Genomic DNA, 21,156 nt, shown 5'->3' on the forward strand with positions numbered 1-21,156 from the left:
ACCTGAATGAGCTGCAAGCCCAGCTGCTGCCCCTCACCATCCAAGTCAGCCAGGAGACCAATGACAATGTGTATGAGCGGCATCAGTGGCTGGCCACACACCTACTTTCAAGAGCTTAACAAAATGACTATGGATACAGTTCCACTTCTCAAATCTCAATGAAATTTCTCTGTGGCCAGTCCTAATCTAGAACCACATAGGCAGGGAATTTGGGGAAATGTTGTTTGGGTTTAGATAAATTGACACAGCATCAAGTCATTGCCTCTTTTAATAAAGCCCTAGGAGGCTTCTGAGCACAGTAAGAAGGCTGTTAATTGACGCTAGTTCCAGCCTAATTGAGGCCTTGGGAAAGAGAGAATTATAGTAAACACTGGAACAATGGATTCAGTCCATTTTGTTACACATTGACACGCAAGCATCACTGCTAATCAAGACTCAGGGAGAGGGCATTTCTTTTCTGCTCACTTTACTGCAGAATGAATATAGTAGAATTGGTGAAGGAAAAAAAAGAGGACTTGGAAATGAATTCCAGAAGTGGAATCAAGTAGACACTTCTTTCAGGATCAAAAGATTATCCCCAAAGGGAGCAGACAATCTCTCAATTTTGTGGACAGAAATTACCAGAAGGAAAGGTGCCATACTGCAGCCACCATAACTTGAGGACTGGCCCAACTAAAGAAACAAATAAAAAAATTATGGTAATTTACATTGTGCAACTTTATTATAAACAGTTTAAAAATCTGGGTGAAGTAATGGTTATGTAAACTAATGAATCATTGAACACTACATCAAAAACTAATGATGTCCTATATGTTGGCTACTTGAACATAATTAAAAAAAAAAAGAAAAGAAAATACAAATAATTAAAGCTGACTTTGGAAGAAAAAGAAAATCCAAGAAGGCCAGTTGTCAAGGACACAACTGGGGATGTGGTCAAAGAATTTTCCAGTCAGTAAATACCTATCTCATACTCTGTCCATTAATAAATTCTTCAGTCCCTTAAGTGATGGATTATTTGGAGTATATCTTAAATATTCCAGAGCACAGAAAAATAAGGAAACTTAGTAGATACTTTTGGCGTCTCACCTTGATCTCTTTTCATAGTCCAGAGTATCCATTTTTGAGCTGGTGTGACTATTGACTGCTAATGGCTCACACTTGCACCCTGCACAGGAGAACTGCCCCTGCCTCTGGGAGCCACCTCACCCAGAAATACCTGAGAGGTTCTGCTCATTTCCCTGGAGGATCCCACAGCAAATGATGCCCTATGGTGAAGGGACAAACCCTAGTCCCCCTGCCTCAAGGTGGCCCAGCTCTGTGGCACCATTTACATGCTGGAGCTCCCTATGGGATTAGATAGAGGCTGTGGCATGATTTCTTCATCTGCCCTATCCTGCTTTCATCCCTGCCTCACTGGTTTCTTCTGGAAGAAATCTCTCAATAAATAGGTTGCACAGGATCTTTGTTTCAGTCTTTGCTTCTGTGATTTAAAGAAAAAAGCTTTCTATTTTTTCCCCACAAAGTAATAATCATCAATTAAACAGAAAAGAGAAAAAAAAGTATCTTGAACAGGACAGCAGGAAAAGAAGAGATTAATCTCGCAAATAATGATTCAAAAATCCTACTAAAATAACCGCAGATGGAATTTATTTATTTATTTATTTTTGAAGATTTTATTTATTTATTTATTTATTTATTTATTTATTTATTTATTTATTAGAGAGCAAGCGAGAGAAACAGCATGAGAGGGGAGAGGGTCAGAGGGAGAAGCAGGCTCCCTGCTGAGCCGGGAGCCCGATGTGGGACTTGATCCCAGGACTCTGGGATCATGACCTGAGCCGAAGGCAGTCGCTTAGCCAACTGAGCCACCCAGGCACCCGGCAGATGGAATTCAGTAATAGATCACGACCATATGGATTTAATTTCGTGAATGCCAGGGTAACTCAATGTTTTAATGCTTTGAAGTGCTATCATTTGTTTTCATATTCTCCCTATTACTAGTTAAAAAAAACCATGATGAGATCATGATAACATATATACTTAAGTAAGCCTTTCCTGTTCATCTTTCACATCTACAAATCTATCATGAGTTGAATAACTCTTCCTCATGAGGGCTATTGCCAATCAAATCATAATATAGCATTTCCTGCAATATGGTACCATTCAGAAATGTAAATATGTGGAGTTTCAAGGGCAGAAAGTATTGAAAGAGGTCCCTGGGGATGGACAATTTATTGCTTACAACATGAATCCTCCAGCCTTGGCTTTGCCACTTTGACAAGTTCTGATGTTGTGCTTTTGTGCCAGGTAACCTGGAAGCTGAAGACCGTGCAGCAAATTAACAAAGTGGCCTGGGGGCTATTGGGGTGAAAAATCCTTACATATGTAAATGAAAAGAAGAGTGGGGAAGTTGCAAGCTCTACCAAGGCTTGAAGATCTGTAAGCAGTGACTTGGAAATGGCCACGTGATAGAAGCCTCAACACAGGTTGTGCGAGTCTGTGGCAACTACCCCCTCTCTGGAAAGGTGACTTGAAGGAGCAGTGGCTCTGAGTGGTAGCTATCATGGGGCCAATTTTTTAGGACTACCTTCATATTTGATAGACACATCTTATTAGGAATATACATTTTTGGCAAGTTCATTTTTCTTTTTATAAAAGTAAAAGAAGTTCACTTTAGAAAACACAGATAAACAAAAGGTAAAGATTACTATCACTTGTATTAATTCCAGCATCCCAGAAAAGATCACTGTGACAATTTCGTTTACTTCCTTCCGGGCTCTCTAGCTTGCTGTAGAGCTATCTACCTGTCTATTTACTGAGCGATTGGTCCACCCACGTGTCTGGTGAATAATCTAATATCATGTATTATATACATATGGTACATATGGTTTGCCAATATATTATTTATTGTACATTATCAATTTCTTTTAGGAAAATGATATTATGTCATACTATTCTTTATTGTAACCTGCTTGAAAAAACTAACTTAAACATTGCTCCTTAAAGTGAGTTCATATTACTTTACAACATTTAATGGCTACTTAGTGTTCCTTTCTGTGAATGGGCTATGATTTAGTTAATAAATCCCTTCTGGTTGGGCTTTAGATTTTTCTAAATTTTTGCCATTATAAACAATACTAATGTGCAAATCTTGTAGCTCAATCTTTGATCATATTCTTAATTGCTTCTTTTTTTTTTTTAAAGATTTTATTTATTTATTTGACAGAGAGAGACACAGTGAGAGAGGGAATATAAGCAGGGGGGAGTGGGAGAGGGAGAAGCAGGCTTCCCACAGAGCAGGGAGCTGGATGTGGAGCTCGAGAGACCTGAGGTGAAGGCAGATGCTTAACGACGGAACCACCCAGGCACCCCTCTTAATTGCTTATTGAAGGCAAACTCTGAGAAGTGGAAATGCTGGATCAAAGGCTGAGCACTTTTAAAAGAGCATTTTCCTATTTTAAATGTTTTAAAAGAATCTCCATGCTGTTTTCCACAATGGCTATACCAATTTTCATTCTTACCAGCAGTATACAAGGATTTCCTTCTCCACACCCACCGCCCCCCAAGTTTACTGCAGCATTATTCTCAATAGCCAAGATATGGAAACAACCTAAGTATCTGTCGAAGGATGTGTGGATAATAGTATGTGAGTTATATAGATCTATTTATCTACACACACACATACACACACTGGAATGTCATTCAGGAAATCCTGCCATTTTTAACAACATGGATACACCTGAAGGACATTATGCTAAACAAGACATGCACATACTACTACATAACCTCACTTCTATGCTGAACCTAAAGAAGTTGAACTCATAAAAGCAGAGACTAGAATGGTTGATGGTTGTTTCCATAGGCTAAGAAGCTGAGGAAATGGGGAGATGTTAATCAAAGGGTACAAAGTTTCAGTTATGTGGGATGAGTAAGTTCTGGAGATCTAATGTACAGCATGGTAACTCTAGTTTTATAATACTGTATTGTATACTTGACATTTGCTAAGAGTTGATCCAAATTGTTCTTACCCCCCCAACGCCTAACTGAGATGATGCATATGTTAATTAGCTTGATTGTCACGGGGGACATTGCTGAGATACCGTGTATCCTCTTATCTAGAGCCCTCCCCTGCCTATGGGTGGCAGTGGTCAGACCAAAGCTTCACTTTACCTGAATCCCGTGCTTCAATCCATCCCCTTCCCTGATTTGCTTCCCTCATTGTCTTAAAGTTTTCCCTTAATTTAATAACTTAAATTCCCTTAATTTAATAACTTAATCTCAGTTAATTGTTTACAGCCAAACACCCCTCTCAGACTCCAGTTAGGAAAACTGACCTAAGACAGTACTCTTGAGAATGAGTCTTAGTCTTCAGGAGTGCTCTGTATAGTCCATCATTCCTTAAAGACAGAATTTAATTAAATTGCATTTAATTCTTAATCATTAAAGGTTACTCATTTCAAATCCTGGTTGTTTCCCTACAGATGAAATTACCCCAGGATTCTGAAAGGATTAATATTAGTAGGTTGTTTATTATTATTTAGATAGGTTATAAAAAATTTATCAGTCCATCGAAGTATTTACTGCTGTGACCCTGGAGGGAGACCCGAAGTGGTTCCTTAAATAGTTGCCTTTTTGTGTATATAAACTTGAAAGGCCTGATCACTTGGAGGGTGTGGTTGCTTTGGTTTCTGCCCTGGGACTATTAGAGGTCCAATTGTTCTGTCCCATACAGGGAGTCCCTGGTGTGTTAGTTCAGAAGGTTTTGGCTTATGGAAACCAAAGATGTGTCTTTGCAGTTTTGTACTTACATAGAGAATTCGTAACTTACGAAGATCCCTCAGAAAATTAATCTGAAGCCTGGTAGAATTTGGATAATAAATTCAAGTTAAGTTGCTCCAAGTCTACGTGTATACTAATAAAGAGTCAAAATAGAATTTGGAGGTGAGAGAGAGGTTGAAGTCAGAGATATCGTTAAGATTTTGAGCCTAGGCCACTGTGATTTTTTTTTCTTGCTTTATGGAAGACTAGCTGGATATTTTAAAGTTTGGTTATTTCTAACCTTAAAGAACAGTATGGTTCTGGAGACTGGAATAGGCTGGAAAGGCTGGAAATAGTTATTTACTAGGCCAGTGAATTCATTGTTTTGAAGACCAACAAAGTAAGTAGAAAGATGTATTCTGTTTTCATTTCATTGTTGGAAAATGCAGCCAAAAACAAGAAACAAAAAGCAAGGGGGTGATGGTCACAAGTTTTAGGATGGAGTTACCATTTTGAAAGTTGAAATATGATTGATAGAGTGTTGGGATATAGAAAGAGCAAAAACATATAAGTAGATGCTAGTTATAGGTGCTCTTCTAGTTTTTACATTATTAGATGCTGAGTTCATAGGTGTTATATTAGATGATATTTAGAAAATAATAAATATAATACCAAAAGAGGACCATGGGTGGATCAATGATGGTCATGTTTCATGAATCATAAATTATGTTTAAACTAAACCTTCTCAACTAAAAGATAGGGAAAAAGGGAGAAGGAGAAGGGGAGAAAAAGGAGAGAGGGAGGGAGGGAGGGAGAGAGAGAGAGAATATAAACACAGCCATTATGTTTCAAAGGTATTGAAGCTTATTTATACGTATTAATTTATTTGGTTTTGTTTTTTTAGGACAAGCAAGGTGGTTATGAAGGCTGTGCAGAAAGGAATAAGGTAAAATGAAAAGCATGGATAAAAATATGTATTTAAGTTATTCATTAATTTCCATGGCCTTTTTCATTTCCACATGTAGTCACTTTGAGAACTAATGACACACCAAAGGTTGAGACATGATTTTTCTGAATTTCTCAACTCTTCTACTTCCTAGCTGTGACCTTGAACACATTCCCTAAACTCTCTCTGACTCAGTTTCTTCACTGGAAAATGGAGGCTATAATCCTTGTCTTGCAAGGGTAGTGGTAAGAAATGAAGGTAAAACAGAAACAATGTCCAGGGGCCAGGGGTGCTGAGCAAACAGTAGGAGTTGCTATTGTAAGTGCATTATTGTAATGGAATATTCAGCCTGACTTTCCCTATGATTAGAAACTAGAACCTAAGACTGAGGGAAAAAAGGTAAAATAACATGGGGGGTGGGGTTGTTACTGGCCCCATAATCCAAGTGAAGCTGAAAATGAATTGGTGGGCTGACACTCCTTCCAGGGCCTACTAAGTGTGGGCTACCACACTGGCTCTGCTAACCTCCTCTGTTCCCCGGCCACATTCCTTTGCTGGTCTGGGACATTCAGTCAATTACTGGTTCAGTAAATATCTGTTGAGCACCATCTCTGGCAGGTACTGTACTAGGTGCCTGGGAGCCAGCAGTGAATAAATTAGACACAAATGAAAAATCAAGAGACTGGGGAAGAAACCTTTACATTATAAAAAAATCTTTAGCTTAGTGGGCTATGTTGCGTGTTTTTTGTTTGTTTTTTTCTGTAGAATAGGGGAGAGAGGGGCGCCTGGGTGGCTCAGTGGGTTAAGCATCTGCTTTTGGCTCATGTCATGATCCCAGGGTCCTAGGATGGAGTCCTGCATCAGGCTCCCTGCTCCTCGGGGAGTCTGCTTCTCCCTCTCCCGTTGCCTGCCACTCCCCCTTCTTGTGTGTGCGCTCTCTCTGTCAAATAAATAAGTAAAACCTTAAAAAAAAGAATAGGAGAGAGAGTCCTAAACAAAGAGGGGGGCATGAAGGAATATTTCATATAGAGGAAAATGGATGAGACATCTGATTAAGCTGAAGACACTGAACTGTCCTAGATCTAGACTTATAATAACTGAAAGTGATCATAAAATTGTAGAATCTTCCTAGTATTAAAGGATGGAAAAGTGGTTGAGAAAAAATACAATGCAAAATACAATACCTCACGGATCAATAAGCTAATCATCATTTTCCTCATCCTCATCAAAACCATTGAATTTAGGGGCAAAGTCTCTCTTGCCAAAGGGATGATAATATGAGGTTTAGGGAGGCTAAAGCGGAACTATTGCTTGAGGCCTGCTTCTCCCTCTCCCACTCCCCCTGCTTGTGTTCCCACTCTCTTTGTGTCTCCCTCTGTCAAAAGAATGGATGAAATCTTAAAAAAAAAAAAAAAAGAAAATGATAAATTACGGTGTTGCATGAAGATGGCTCCCTCCTACCCCCCATTCCAGCCTTCCTTCCAGTGTCCAGCTCTCTGAGTAGAGTTCTCAGGTTACTGTGGCAATCCTCAGGGACAATCAGGGTCCATATTTCAGGCCTTTTTGAGAACACATCTGCAAGGAATTAGCTTGGGGATTAGTAGAGCTCGTGTGTCCTCTCTTCTCTGGCAAGAAAGTGGGTGAGTCAACTAATAATAAATTCTGTTCTTCCATGAAGAAAGAATTAAGAATGCACAAAATGACTTTCTTCATGAAGTAAAGAATGCTGTGTCTTGTCCCCATTTCCCCAGGGGTTCTCAGGCTATTGGGAAATTAATCTGCTGAAACACAATGGTCAGAATTGGGTCAGCATTCAGAAGCTGTCTGCTTGACAGCCTAGCTGTGCTCAAGTGGGCTCCTCTTTTTGGGTTTCTAAAGACTCAGGTTGGATGTGAATGGTGAGCAACATAGCATAGGATACCCTGGAGTCTCTTCTAAAATGACGGGGCTTGCCTTCTGCTGAGGAATACTAGATTCAGATACCATACCTGCCTTTCTGGATTCTTATCTGAGTATCTTGAGCAAAAAAGAAAATCCCTGCCATGGTCCAAGCAATGGCATGTTTGCCTGGATAGTTTTGCCTGGATTTGGGGATTGTACAAAATGTTAAAAGTGATTTTGATGCCTCCTCAAGTAACCAAAAAAAAAAGAGGGAAAGAAGTTAGAGAATTTCAGAATGAATCTCTCTGTTACTGGCTTGTCTGCAAGGGTCATGACTCTTTGTAGTGAATGTCATTTCTATTCCTTCCCCTGCAACTCAACTTTCTCTGACACATGCACATGTTGGACTCTTATTTTTCCCCTTGCTCATTCTTCAAGTCTCAACTGGGATGTCATTTAGTGGTGGAATTGTTGTGCCCAACTATACACACAAATGTACAAAGATACACTTAGATACTCTTACCTCAGCCAGTAGTAAGAAAGCATAAAATAATTTTTTAGAGTATCACTATCCAAATCCAACCCCCCAGAGGGCTGACACCATCGATTTTGTGTGAAAACTACATATGGAAGACCAAGGGCCTGGATAATTAAAAATAAATAAAGCCTCTAATTTTAGAGTCTCTTCTAGAATTTCTCAAGCATTTTGCTCTCAAGACCGCTTACATTTTTAAAAAATTATTGAGGACCCTTAAGAGCCTCTGTTTATTTGAGCTATAGCTCTATATGTCTCTCATATTAGAAGTTAAAACTGGAAACTTTAAAAAGATTTATTATCAGTGAGGAGGTATAAGAAGTGATCTTTGCACATGAGATGCTTAAGAGATAGTGCCAATAGTCTCTCTACTAATGTTTTTGAAAGCAATGATAATAAGGCTAAAAATTATGGAGCAGTGATGATAACTGATCTTTATTTAACACTTCCAATATGCCAAGGGTCTGGTCTAAGGACTTTACATCTACTATTACATTTAATCTTCCCAGCAAATCCATAACGTAGTGGATTTGTTTCCTAGGGCTGCTGTTAGCAAAAGTACAAACGAAGTGAATTAAAACGATAGAAGTGCATTCTCTCACAATTCTGCAGGCTGGAAGTCCAAAATCAAGGTGTTGGCAAGGCCATGATTTCTCTGAAGGCTATAGGGGACAATCCATTCCACACCTTTCTCTTAGCTTCTGGTGTTGTTGACAATCTTCGGCATTACTTGGTTTTTACATGCATCCTTTCAATCTCTGCCCCCATCATCAAATGGTATTCTCCCTGTGTGTCTCTTCTCATCTTAGGACACCAGTCTCGTTGAGTTTAGGACCCATGACCCTGTTTCCAAATTGGGTCACATCCTCAGGCTTTTTTGTTTTGTTTTGTTTTGTTTTGGTTTTGACTCTGACTCTTCTGTCTCTTAAAGCCACTTTTGATTATACATTAGGTCCACTTGGCTAATCCAAAATAATCTCCCCATCTCAAAATCCTTGGTTAATCACATCTACAAAGTCCCTCTGCCAAGTAACATATTCACAGATTTTAGGAATTAAGATATGGACTTCTTGGGGGCCATTATTCTGTCTACCACAACTAGCAAGGAGAGCAGAGGAGGGAGCAAGCAATCAGTGTTGATAAGACTTCATTGGGCAGAGGGAGGTTCGAGTTGGGTCTTAAAGATGGGGAGGTTTTCGTGTTGTGGAGAGGAGTGCAGGCAGCCTGGGCAGCATGAGCGAAGGCATGATGGTTACAATGAGCTTGGTGTGAGCGCACTGAGCAGGAAGGAGATGGGCCTACCTGAAGAAAAGAGGTGTGGGAGTGTTATACGAAAACAATGATGCGTGGATCACGACATGGAAAACTAATGACGTATTGTATGGTGACTAACATAACATAATAAAATAACATTAAAAAAAAAAGAAAAGAGGTGTGAATTGGAAGGTGATGGGAAATAAAACTGTGAAAGACTGGGATGAAGGCTCACATTTTCAACCAGAACGTGGAGGATAGTGCCTCTTTTTCCACAAGTACCATTTCGGTATAATTTGTGGATGCTCTATGTTGGAAATTAGGAATGGATTAACTAGACTTCTGGATTCTGTAACAGAGCTTTTTTTTTTTTCTGATTAATCTTTCTCACTTTGTTTTACCTGATGCATTTGCTTTTCTTTTTCCCTTAAGTGAGTTCTAGCTTTGTAGCAGACATTGTCCGTACTCCTCTCTCAACTTCTGGCCCTCATCCCCTTAACTTCCAACTGCCAGCAGTTATTTTGCTTAATGTCTTCCTCTGCCAGGTAGTCAGAACTTCTGTGGAATTTACCACTCCCCCAATGACTGAGGAGATAGGTGTATAGATTCCCTTTCCTTTGCACCCCTCAGGTAGGGTAACTCTGAAGCATGTGTCCTACACTGCTCCCAGAGGTCCTCAGCAATTTAAGCTCCAATTGCTCATAGGATCTCTTCATTGATATCGAACACTTTCTGGCTCTTTCCTTACCTGTCTCACTTCTCCACTGCCTTATGAATGTTTGTTGGGATCACCTCCCAGATAAACTACTTGCACTCGAATCTATGTCTTGGGGAGGAGGAAGGCATGAATCATGTGTCTGGGGGAACTCAAACTAAAACAGGTTTTCATCAATCCCTGATTCAGCCTTTCTAAAAGTTAAAAAAAAAAGAGGGGGGGAAGCGTTTATTAGAAAAAAAGTAAGAGAAGAGATATGTGCAAAGAAGAAGGGGTACACATTCTGATGGAAGGGAATATATGATAGATGGTGGTCCTTATTAGTAATGTCCCAGAAAATATCCCATATCATATGCCCAGGAAATAAATCATTTCAGGGTCAGAGTGTGACATAGGACATGTGGTCTATAGAAGCTCTGGGAAGGGATACAGTCAAGGACACCGGGCCTCTGCAGTGGACATGTTTGCAGTTCCTAACAAGCCCCAATAACCTTGTAATGTTAGTATTAGCAAGGAGGTCAGGTGGGCTCTGATTTGCTCATGATTCAAATAGTTCTTCACTATTATGGAAGGACACAGTGCCAGAAACACCAATTTTCTGTAAAACCAATCACCCGATTAACTCCTGGGGAAAATCCAACATGAGTACCCCCACTGAAGGTACTGGCAAACATTTGTTTTTTCCTCCCAGGGATTCTGTGTGGTATTACCCTGGAAAATGCATAATTGTCAGTTTCTTTAACCCTATGGAAGAGTGCACTACATTGAAATTTATTCCCGACATAGCTCTCCTTTCACTGGTTGAAGAACAAGCAAGGTATTACTGTTTGAACGGAAACTCAGAATTGTCTTTTAAATTTGTGATGTCAATTTTAAATGAACATTCAGTTCTGGAAATAAATACCAACTTCATCCTATTTGATTATGACTCTTACGTCTTACGTTATCGTTTGTTTTTAAGAAGACTAACGAGTTAAATGCAATGTGCAAATAAATTAGAGATAGGTTAGAAGAAAACTTCTATGACTTAACACTGAAACTTCAAGAGGCAGAGGAAGAGAAAGGTTTGAAAAGGTTGAGAGGACAGGGTGGGTGGGTGCTGGGAAATAGGAAGGAATACTACTGACAATTAGGCGGAGGACTTGCAGAGGGCTTTGCTTGCCCCTGTGATGAGTGTAAACTTTATCACGGAGTTAATAGTGATACACAGAATCACTATTTTGATGCAGTCAAAATGATGAATGGAGGTCTTCCAAAGATTTTCTTTCTCTGCCATGATTTCCTTGTCATTCAGAGACATTATACAGGGTAGATTAGGTAGACCCCTATGAGATTAGGTTTGTCCATTTTGTAGGTCAAAGCAGTCAGATATGCGCCATTAAATGGGATTTCTCCTAAAGTATTCTGAGTGAAGTAGCTAGAACTGGCTTGAAACTTCTGGTTTTGGAGTAGAAACTAGACTATGTTCTTCCTGTCCATTGGCAGCTGCTGCATCCTGCCAGCTGGATGATGGGCAACACCCAGGGGAGGAGCCCCCAGGGCTTTGAATACTCTCCCTTCCTTGCCCCCCGCCAGGTGGAGTCAGCTTGCAGATCCCCATCAGGGGACCCCTGCTGATCTCACCCCTCTTCTAAAGACAGCTTCTCAGGGAGAGGGAGTGTCAGTGTGCAGTGCTATCTCCCTCAACTTCCCAGGCATAGGAAGAGCAGCCCATCTTCAAAAGGCTCCTCTTATCCCACAGAATCTCACAGAGATGTCACCAGCCCCTCTTGGCAATCGCAGGACCAGATGGCCTGTGGTGAGCCCCTGCGAGAAGGGGAAGGGACTGATCTGTCAAGCTTTTAATTGAAGTGTGAGAAGTGGGGGCGGGGGAGAGGGGGATTGAAGGAAGGAGAGAAAGAAGAAGGAGAAAGAGTGAGGGCAGAGAGAAGGAATTGGAACCAGAAGCTTGGAAACAGAAAATTAGTTTGCTAGATATATGCCCCCCGCAAATCTTACCTGAGAAAAATGAGGGCAGTTGAATTATCCAAATTTCAAACAAGAAACAATTTGTTAAAAGATTTATTAATCTATTGTTCTGTGCATTGCTTTATATGGAAAAAATTCTAAAAAAGTCTAAAACATCTCACCTATATTGAAAAGAATAAAATTATGTTTAATCAATGGTTGAGAGCAATGATGTGGAAAGGTCATAATATTTCTGTATTACAGTTTTGGCTGTCTCGAGCTAGCTGTAGAGCTGTGTGCCTTTCCTTTTTTTCTTTCTGGGCCTCAATTGTTTTCTTTCTGGTCAGTTATATATGTTAGTTGTTGAAGGTGGGTAGGGTTTGGGAAGAAGGTAGGTGGGCGGGACTTTGGCTTCCCACCCCATCTCACTTGGACTATAGCAGTGCTGGAATGCTTGTCTCTCTCTCTCTCTCTGGTCCATTTCTCCATTTAGTGAAGTTGGAACCCTTGTGACAAGGTCCTTCTCTGTCATGTCCATAGTTCACCTAGCAGAGACCTCTAGACATCTCCATGTTTCTATGAACCTCTATCAAATTTCTTACCTAAGATTCTATGAACCATCATCCCTCCCTCCTTCAGTGGAGACATGTCATCATTGATGGTAAAACCCAGAAAATAAGCATACCTGCTAATGAAAGGCATTTCCTCCTCCCAGAGCATCTTGGTGAATATGGCCTGATTCGGTATTTGAATGTGATGGCCTGAAAATAAGACTTCAGACAAAAATAAATGAGATTGATGGAAATATACTGTCAGTGCACAGAATTCAAGGCAGCTGGTAGATTTCTATTACCGATTTTTCCACTTGGGGAGAAAGATTAGTTTCTGCTGCTTTCTCCGAGTGTGGCAGAGGGAAGGTTGTGGTTTTGGTTGAGAAAGCACTCTTATTATCTGCCCCTGTTTTTAGAATTTTTAGACGTCTAACTTATTGACTTGAGTTTATAATTTAGGCCTGTAACCTTTAGAAAAAATGATCCTTCCCCCTTAAAACTTCTCATGCATGATTTTAGCCCAGAGGAGAATTTTGTTTGAAAGTGTAGCAAAATCTGCCTTATCATCACAGTTGTAGAGCTATGCAAAGAGAAAGAGTGATATCTTCTCTATAATCTCCTGGTATACTCTCTAGATTCCCACTTTCTGAAGTCATATTTAAGGATACATGGTATACACACAAAAAGGAAATGTTGTGTTTCACATATTTACCCTTGATTCATCCAATATATATTACTTGATGTCTGTTTTCTGTTTAGAGAGCATATTTGGAGTGTATGACAGACATTGGAGGCAGTTATGTAAGGCGTTACAGAGACAGCCCTTTAGAATAAGCTGGAGTAGCTGTAGTAGATATTTTGGGCCCATTTATGGAGTGGGTGCACGTGTCCCTCAACTGCTCTGAGCTTACCTAATAAGGGCCAAAAGTAGCACTCTTCTTCAGCAACTTGTCTTCCCTATGGGATCTGTATTTCCAGGAGATGCCCAAGAGATTACGCCTTCCTGCCTGGGGTTAGCCACAGCTGATGGCTAACTGAAATGGAGTACAAAAGCCTGTATCATTGCCTCATGGTGAGACAGCTCCACAGCACCTTTCATCCTGCAGAGCTCCTTGGGGTCTCAGGCTGAGGCTAAACCTTGGCTGAGATCACATTCTTGCTCAGCTCCTTCGCCTGCCCTAACCTGCTTTTCTCACTCCCTTATGGTTGGTTTCCTCATGGGGGCACTAAATCACTTGCACAAGAATCCTCATCTTAAGCTTCAGTTTCTGGGGAAGCTTATGTAAGACAGTAGTATTTATTTGTTAATGAATTTTGGCTTTGTTCTTATTACAAAAATAATGCATATTCATTGTTGAAAATAGGAAAATCCATAGGATGAAAAGGACAAAACAGTGTGTAAGTCTAGACTCCAAGGGTGACCATTGTTGACCATGGCAAATATCCTTTCACTTGGAATTATTTATGCAGGAGCTGTTACAGTGATGGCCCTCAATGGCAATATCTCCCACGTCTGCGCCCTTGTTCCGTCCCCTCCTATTGCCTTGATCTTGTGATTTGCTTTTGTCAATGGGATCCTAGCAAACATGACGCAAACAGAAGCTTGGCAAGAGCTTAGCTTGCCTGTTGGGGTTGTTACGAACTGTATTTTCTTATTCTTGATGCCCTGGTATTTGGGGCTTTGATCCTAGAGACGCTATCCCTCCCAGGCTCTCGAATATCTGGAGATAGTAAATGACTTCCCTGTGAATGCGTCTTTGATGCACAACACAAACCAACCAATCCAGGGTGCCCAAATCCAACTCTTTTTAATCTACATCATACACCAAGCCAGTGTTCCTCCTGCCCTTGTTTCTAGGGATCTTGATAGATCTCTTCCTTAATGACAGTCATTTCTGTCTGAACGTCCCACTGGATGTCAGACGGATCCCAGGCACATTTTTAGAACAGGGTTTATTTTCCTAGAATGCTTTTACTTTAAAACTAGTCATTGTGCATAAAAAGGTTCGGGCAACACTCTTGAATGACTGGTGAGACCCTGGAGTCCACTTGGAGGCTTTGGCATTAGCTGAGCTCTTAGCTGAATGCAGCTGCATGAGTAAGTGCAGGTCCACTGTATGGGGCACAACCGTACATCAGAGCCCCATCAACCCACAGCATTGTGAGCAATCATGTTTTTAAGCAGTTGCATTTTGGAGTGGTTTGTTATGCAGCAGAAGATTACTGAAACCACGTCTTATGGGCAGGACTTTGTGGCTCTGGGTCTGCCTTTTATCCCACGTGCACACACACCTCCTTCCCTACTCCTCCAACCTAGGGAAGGTAATTCTACTGATGAAATTCTATGTTAATCATGAGGTCATGTTTGCTAATGGGCCGCTTCACTGTCATTAAAAGGTGGGTCCCAGTAGTTTACTTTCATTGGCTTTTCTTTTTTTTTAATTAAAGATTTTATTTATTTATTTGACAGAGAGATAGATAAAGAGCACAAGTAGGCAGAGCAGCAGACAGAGGGAGAGGGAAAAGCAGGCTCTCCGCTGAGCAGGGAGCCCAACGTGGGGCACTATCCCAGGACCCGAGGATCATGACCCGAGCCGAAGGCACATGCTTAACCAACTGAGCCACCCAGGCTCCCCTCACTGGGTCCTCTCATTCCTTGCAGTGAGATCAATAAGCTAAGTCAGGTCTGACCCTCCTCTCTGTCTGGATGCATGCCCAAGTGAAATCCCTGCTTTGTGGCTGTGGTGGGGAGGCAGAGGCCCCACAGAGGTTCCCAGTTCATTTTCCTTCCTTCCTTCCTTCCTTCTTCCTTCTTTCCTTCCTTCCTTCCTTCCTTCCTTCCTTCCTTCCTTCCTTCCTTCCTTCCTTCCTTCCTTCTCTTTCTTTCTTTCTTTCTTTCTTTCTTTCTTTCTTTCTTTCTTTCTTTCTTTCTTTCTTTCTTTCTGGGGGTGGGGGGGCTTAAGGAGAAGGAAAGAGAGAAACCCAAACAGGCTACATGCCCAGCACAGAGCTCCATGCAGGGTTTGATCTCACAACTGTGAGATCATGACCAGAGCAGAAATCAAGAGTCAGACGCTTAACTGACTGAGCCACCCAGGCGCCTCCCACCCCCTCCCACCAGTTCACTTTTAACTGAGAAGTCTTACGATCATCTCAGGCACTGACCCAGTTAATAAATTGGTTCTCTGTTTACTATTTGCAATTTTTCCTTGAATTTCTCTTCTTTGGAAAAGCTGAAAGAAATTGGGAAACTTGCCAGGGCAAAAGCCAGGTGTTCCTGAGTTCTCTGGCCCAGTTAATACTTAACACTGTCAGAATCCTATGCACCTTTTCACCTTTTACACTTTTTTACCATAATAAAGCCATCATTTTTGTAACCTCTTTTTTTAATGGAAAATATGCTACAAGTATCTATATCAATAAAAAAAATCTGCAGTGTAGTTTTCAATGGTCCAAAATCCTATTCCATTATATGGGTATACAATATTTTGCTAAACGGGGAAATTGTAAAAACTTAGATTCTGCTTTTCTGCTATTATAAAAAAAATACTGTGCTGTATATTCTTGAAGCTGAATGCTTGCATGCATCCTTAATTATTTTCTTAGGATATAGTCATAGAAATGGAATTTGGGATCCAAAGGGTAAGTGAATTTTTTAAAGATTTATTTATTTGTTTTAGAGAGAGAGAGAAAAAGAGAGAGCACACACAAGTGGGAGGGGCAGAGGGAGAGGGAGAAAGAATCTGAAGCAGATTCTCCCCTGAGCCTGGAGCCTGATGCAGGGCTCCATCCCGAGACCCTGAGATCAGGACCTGAACTGAACCAAGAGTCGGACGCCTAACCAACTGAGCCACCCAGGTGGGGCCCTGGGTATGTGAATTTTTTAAGCATTTGATAAATATTGCTGAATTCCACATCTCCCCCCAGACAGGTTGTACCACTTTGTCCTCTCAGCGGTATATGAATACGATCATTGTCCATGATCCTTACCATCATTGATATTTTCATTTTTTTACCAATTTTATGAGAAAGATGCTATCCTAATGTCATTTCCACTTTTTTAAATTATAAATAAGGTTAAATGATTTTCATATGTATATTGGTCATTTTGCTTCTTGCTCTTCAGCTTGACTCTTCATAATAGATTTATAAAATTTTTAAATTCCTATATATCATAATGTATCCAGAAAACATCCATTTGGCCCTCACTTTTGTGAATTATGGGAGAAATTTATGGACAAGTTTCACTTGACCTTGTTGAAAGGCAAAAGCAAATGTTTAAGTGCATTTGTTGAACACACATTTGGCTTGATGGTGGGAATCCAGTGCAAATCCCAAGTCTTCTGCAGTCGAGGAAGGAAAGGAGATGCTTAATGTTATTCTTTTAAATTCAGTGTTGGTGCAAGACATGATTAAGTTTTAAAAAATGATTCTCTAACTGGTTGGAGAAATATCAGTCTTGAAAAAATACTGAAAAAAGTGTTGATGTGCATTTGGAAAACTTGGAACATCATTTTCATAACCTCCTTGCACCTGGTGTTGCTTGATTCAGCCTTTTGGATCTATGCCTTTGGTTCAGTGTGGAGAGATCCCTCCACCGGAATTTGTAGGTGAATGGTATATCCTAAAATTCATTTTTTTCCCAAGGAAGTTGATGATGGCAAGAGTTGACAAGAAGCCATCTTGAGCACAAATTCCAAATTGTTTTCGTCTTTCTTTCCTCCTTGTAATCTCTCCCTCCTTAGTGTTGGTTCATAACTTCCTTGGGAGCTTCCTGGGTACCATCTGAAACAGGCCCCCGTGTGTGGAGGGCAGGGAGAGACAGAAGAAGGAGCCAGGCCATTCCAGGTGGGCAGGAGGCAGGTTTAATAAGCAAAGGGAACTTATGTATGAGGATTGTCTTGGACAGCAGCAAGACAGGGGACTCCTGCACCCACCTACCAAACCTTAAAAGTTTACATAGAGGCCTTAACTGGGTTCAGTCATATAAACTGTGCAGGTGTTCTCAATACCACATCACCATCTTAAGGTTGTGTCCTACGTCCTTGGAGCAGCCTCTGAGAGTAGGAAAGGCAAGCAGAACCCACATTTCAAGGACAGAGGAGGGGGTGTGGAGCCACCAATGGCCTGGGTCCAGTTCATGGGTCAATGGGTGGTCACATCTTTTCTATGACCTTCCCCAACACTTAGGCTTCCAGACAACTCGGTTTTCAGCCTTGCATCTGCAGACTGAACCAGAGACGATCTCTGGAGGCCAGCAGTCATGTTCTATTTTGTGTGTTCAAGGGCCAATTGTACATCTGAACATGGTTCTCATGGGCTATTTTCTTCTGATTTTTATCATAAAGCTTACAGCAATTACACTGACTGAACAAGGAAATTTTGTTCAGATTGCCCCTCAAATAAACAAACCATAGTATGTATTTAAAGTATGTATGCTTTAGATAAAAGCATCTTGAAAAAAAAAAAGCCTATCATTTGTCTTCTTCTTTCTTACTCCTTTGTGTGTCCAAGAAAATAAGAATGCAATAGAGGGACCAATTCATGATGAATTGCTTTTCTGATGGCATCATCAAGGAACCTTTTGTGGGATGCTGTGCTTGATGTTTTTGACATGTATTTTAGACTCTGAACACCTTCAAGACCTCTGATTTGAAACTGATGATTCCTTATGGTTCTCATATCCATGAATTTATCTAACCTCCTTTGTTTTTAGCTCATACGCAATTTCTGGTAATGAATCTTTCAATATATTTTAGTATTTCATGTACTTATCCTCTAAGAATTTCTTTTGTTTCTCTGTTAATTTTTTTTCCATGAAAGGGAAGTTATCTCTTATTTTAGTGATTTCTTTCTCCTTTGAAAAGCAAACCATTCTTTGCCAAATAAATGTGGGCTCTGGGGATTTTCAGGCAACTTTCTTGAAAACTCTTGTCAGCCAAGTAGAAAGTCTCTCTTGGGGCCCAACTTTGTAGTTCTCTTCTCCACATTTAGGGTGAGACTCTCAAAAGCAAACTTGGGAATTTATTTAACAGCTCTGCTTGAGCAAAGAGTACCTTTTTTGGCTATGGTCTTCCTAGATGATGCAGCTCAAACACAGTAATATTTGAAGACCTTTCAGTCTGTCAAGCAGCCACCCATCCTCTGATTTCAAAAGACCTACATCTGCTTTCTGAAAGTAGTTCAGAATATTGCCTGGAAAAGACCTGCTTTACTAGCAAAAAGGGAAATAAAACATCAGGGACAAATTAAAGAATGGGGAATAAATTCATGTTTTTGTTCTTCAACCTAGATAAACTACTAAGAATGTATTGTTAATCTCTGTCATGTCCATCCTCTTGGTGCTGGCCCTTAGCACTGTTGAAGCAAGAAGCAATGAAAATAGAGGAGGGGGATAAGAGAGGTTGCCTCTCCTTGCTGGTTTTGGAGCAGGACACTGCCCTCCTCTGCAGACTTTGTACCACCATTGTATTCTCTCCTCAACTCCACATTCTCAAATGCGCCTTGTTGAACGATTTCCTAGGACAGATCATAACAGATGCTAAAAATAAACAAATTGTCCCTAATGCCATCAAGCGAAGAGCTCCTAACAAAAGCAACCATTGCCACCATTACCGTTTTTGAGTCATGACTATGTGTTCAGTCCTTTGTTTCACTGAGCCCATTGTATCCACTGATTCATATAATAAACCCACCCACAAAGCTAGAAGATTGAGGAATTTTATTAACCCCATTTTATAGATGAGGACACTGAGGCTTAGTAAGATGGATAAATCACTTGCCAAAATCTACAGCTGATAAGGAATGGAGCCAGAATTTGAACTCAGATCAGGCTCACTTCAGACTGCTTACCCTTCCTCGTTGTGCTGAGGGGATCATAAATGAGCCTAGGATCATAAATATTGAAGGGAAACTTCTCTACTCACCTCATTTTACCAGTAGGAAACCTGAGGCCAAGACATGGGAAGAATAAGTGTTAAGGCATTTGGTTTTGTGATAGCAAATCCATTAACATAAGTCTGTCCTGATTTAAAAATAAATAAATTTTTAAAATAAATTTTTAAGCATTTGAATTTGAGGAAATATAACCTAAATTTCAAATATGTATTTATTTCCCTTTTTTGAAAATCTTAATTCTACAATTTACTTTTCAGCATTTACAAGTTAGGTTTCTCCAAAATATACCTCATACCTTTCTGTAAGATACCACCAGGAGCTGTCACGCTGAGCATAAGTGCACTATTTGGAAGACATATTAGTTTTTTTTTTATTGCTGTGTAACAAATTACCACAAATTTAGCCACTTAAAACAGTATGCATTTATTATCTCACAGTTTCTGTGGGTCAGGAGACCGGACAAAGATTGCAGTCCTCTGCTCAGGGTCCCACAGGTCCTACAGGGTCTTGGTGTAGGCCGTCCCTTTCTGGAATTCTGGATTCTCTTCCAAGCTCACATGGTTTGGGGCTGAATTCAGCTCTGTAGTTGTAGGATGAGGTCCCTGCTTTCTTGCAGGTTTTCAGCCAGGGACTGGAGGGAAGGTGTAGCAGTTCCTGGTTGTGTGGCTCTCTCAGATGTTGTCTTATTTGGTTCGGGCTGCTATGACAAAGTACTATAGCCTGGGTGGCTTATAAACAACAGAAATGTATTTCTTACAGTTCTTGAGCCTGGAAGTCTGAAATCAGGGTGCCAGCAGGGTTGGATAACAGCCCTCTTCCAGTTTTGCAGATTGCCAACTTCTCCTTATGCCCTCATATGATGGAAAGAGAGTAAGGCTCTCTAGCCTCTTCTTATAATGGTGCTAATGCCATTCATGAAGGTTCATTCATGATCATTAGATCATGATCACCCTCATGCTCTAATCACCTCCCAAAGACTCCACCTCCAAATATTATCACAATAAGGATTAGATTTCAACATATGAATTTTGGAGGCAGGGAGCACAAATATTCAGTCCATGACAGAGACCCTTTCACAACATGGCCATTTACTTCTTCAAAGCCCACAGGAGAATCTCTCTGTCCAGTCCACGATACGTGAGGTGACATAATCATGAGATTGACTATCTCCTCACCTTTGCCATATTCTCTTGGCCAGAAGCAAGCCACAGGCTCCATCTTCACTCACAGGGGTTGAAACAAAGGTACAACTCATTGATGGTCTTCTTAGAATTCTGCCTTCCACAGGAGAGAAAGTTCAGAGGTGACCAAAAGTTCCAAGGTGATGTGGAACTGAACGTGACAGAATGTCCACATCGTGTGAACTCAGGGAGAATCTGGCGTCATGGGTCTCAGCCTGAGGAACTTTAAGCAAATAGCTCCACCCCCTGATGAGTGTAATGTAATTAGTTTAGGGTAAGGCCTGGGCATCACTTTTTAAAAAATCTTGCCAAGTGATTCAAATATGTCCGGGGCTGAGAAATACTGACTTAGCCCAAAAACTTTATTTCACAGATGGGGACTTGAAGTCCAGGAAGGCTGTGTCTTCCTGAAGGACGTGTGTCCCGTTAGTGGTAAGACAGGATTAGACACAAGTCTCCTAGCTATGTCGGGCCTTCCTCTTCCTGGACAA

The 21,156-nt window shown here is 40.7% G+C and overlaps 1 long non-coding RNA gene across 1 annotated transcript in view; it reads right to left on the bottom strand.

The window, feature by feature from the left end:
* LOC113921919 overlaps window positions 1-21,156 on the bottom strand; it is a 35,673-nt gene that overhangs the window by 11,890 nt on the left and 2,627 nt on the right. Inside the window, exon 2 of the long non-coding RNA XR_003519888.1 lies at window positions 12,722-12,809. This is a non-coding gene — a long non-coding RNA (uncharacterized LOC113921919). The remainder of the gene's footprint in view (window positions 1-12,721; window positions 12,810-21,156) is intronic.

Source organism: Zalophus californianus, chromosome 1 (genome assembly GCF_009762305.2).
Source record: "Zalophus californianus isolate mZalCal1 chromosome 1, mZalCal1.pri.v2, whole genome shotgun sequence".
Lineage (NCBI taxonomy): Eukaryota > Metazoa > Chordata > Mammalia > Carnivora > Otariidae > Zalophus > Zalophus californianus.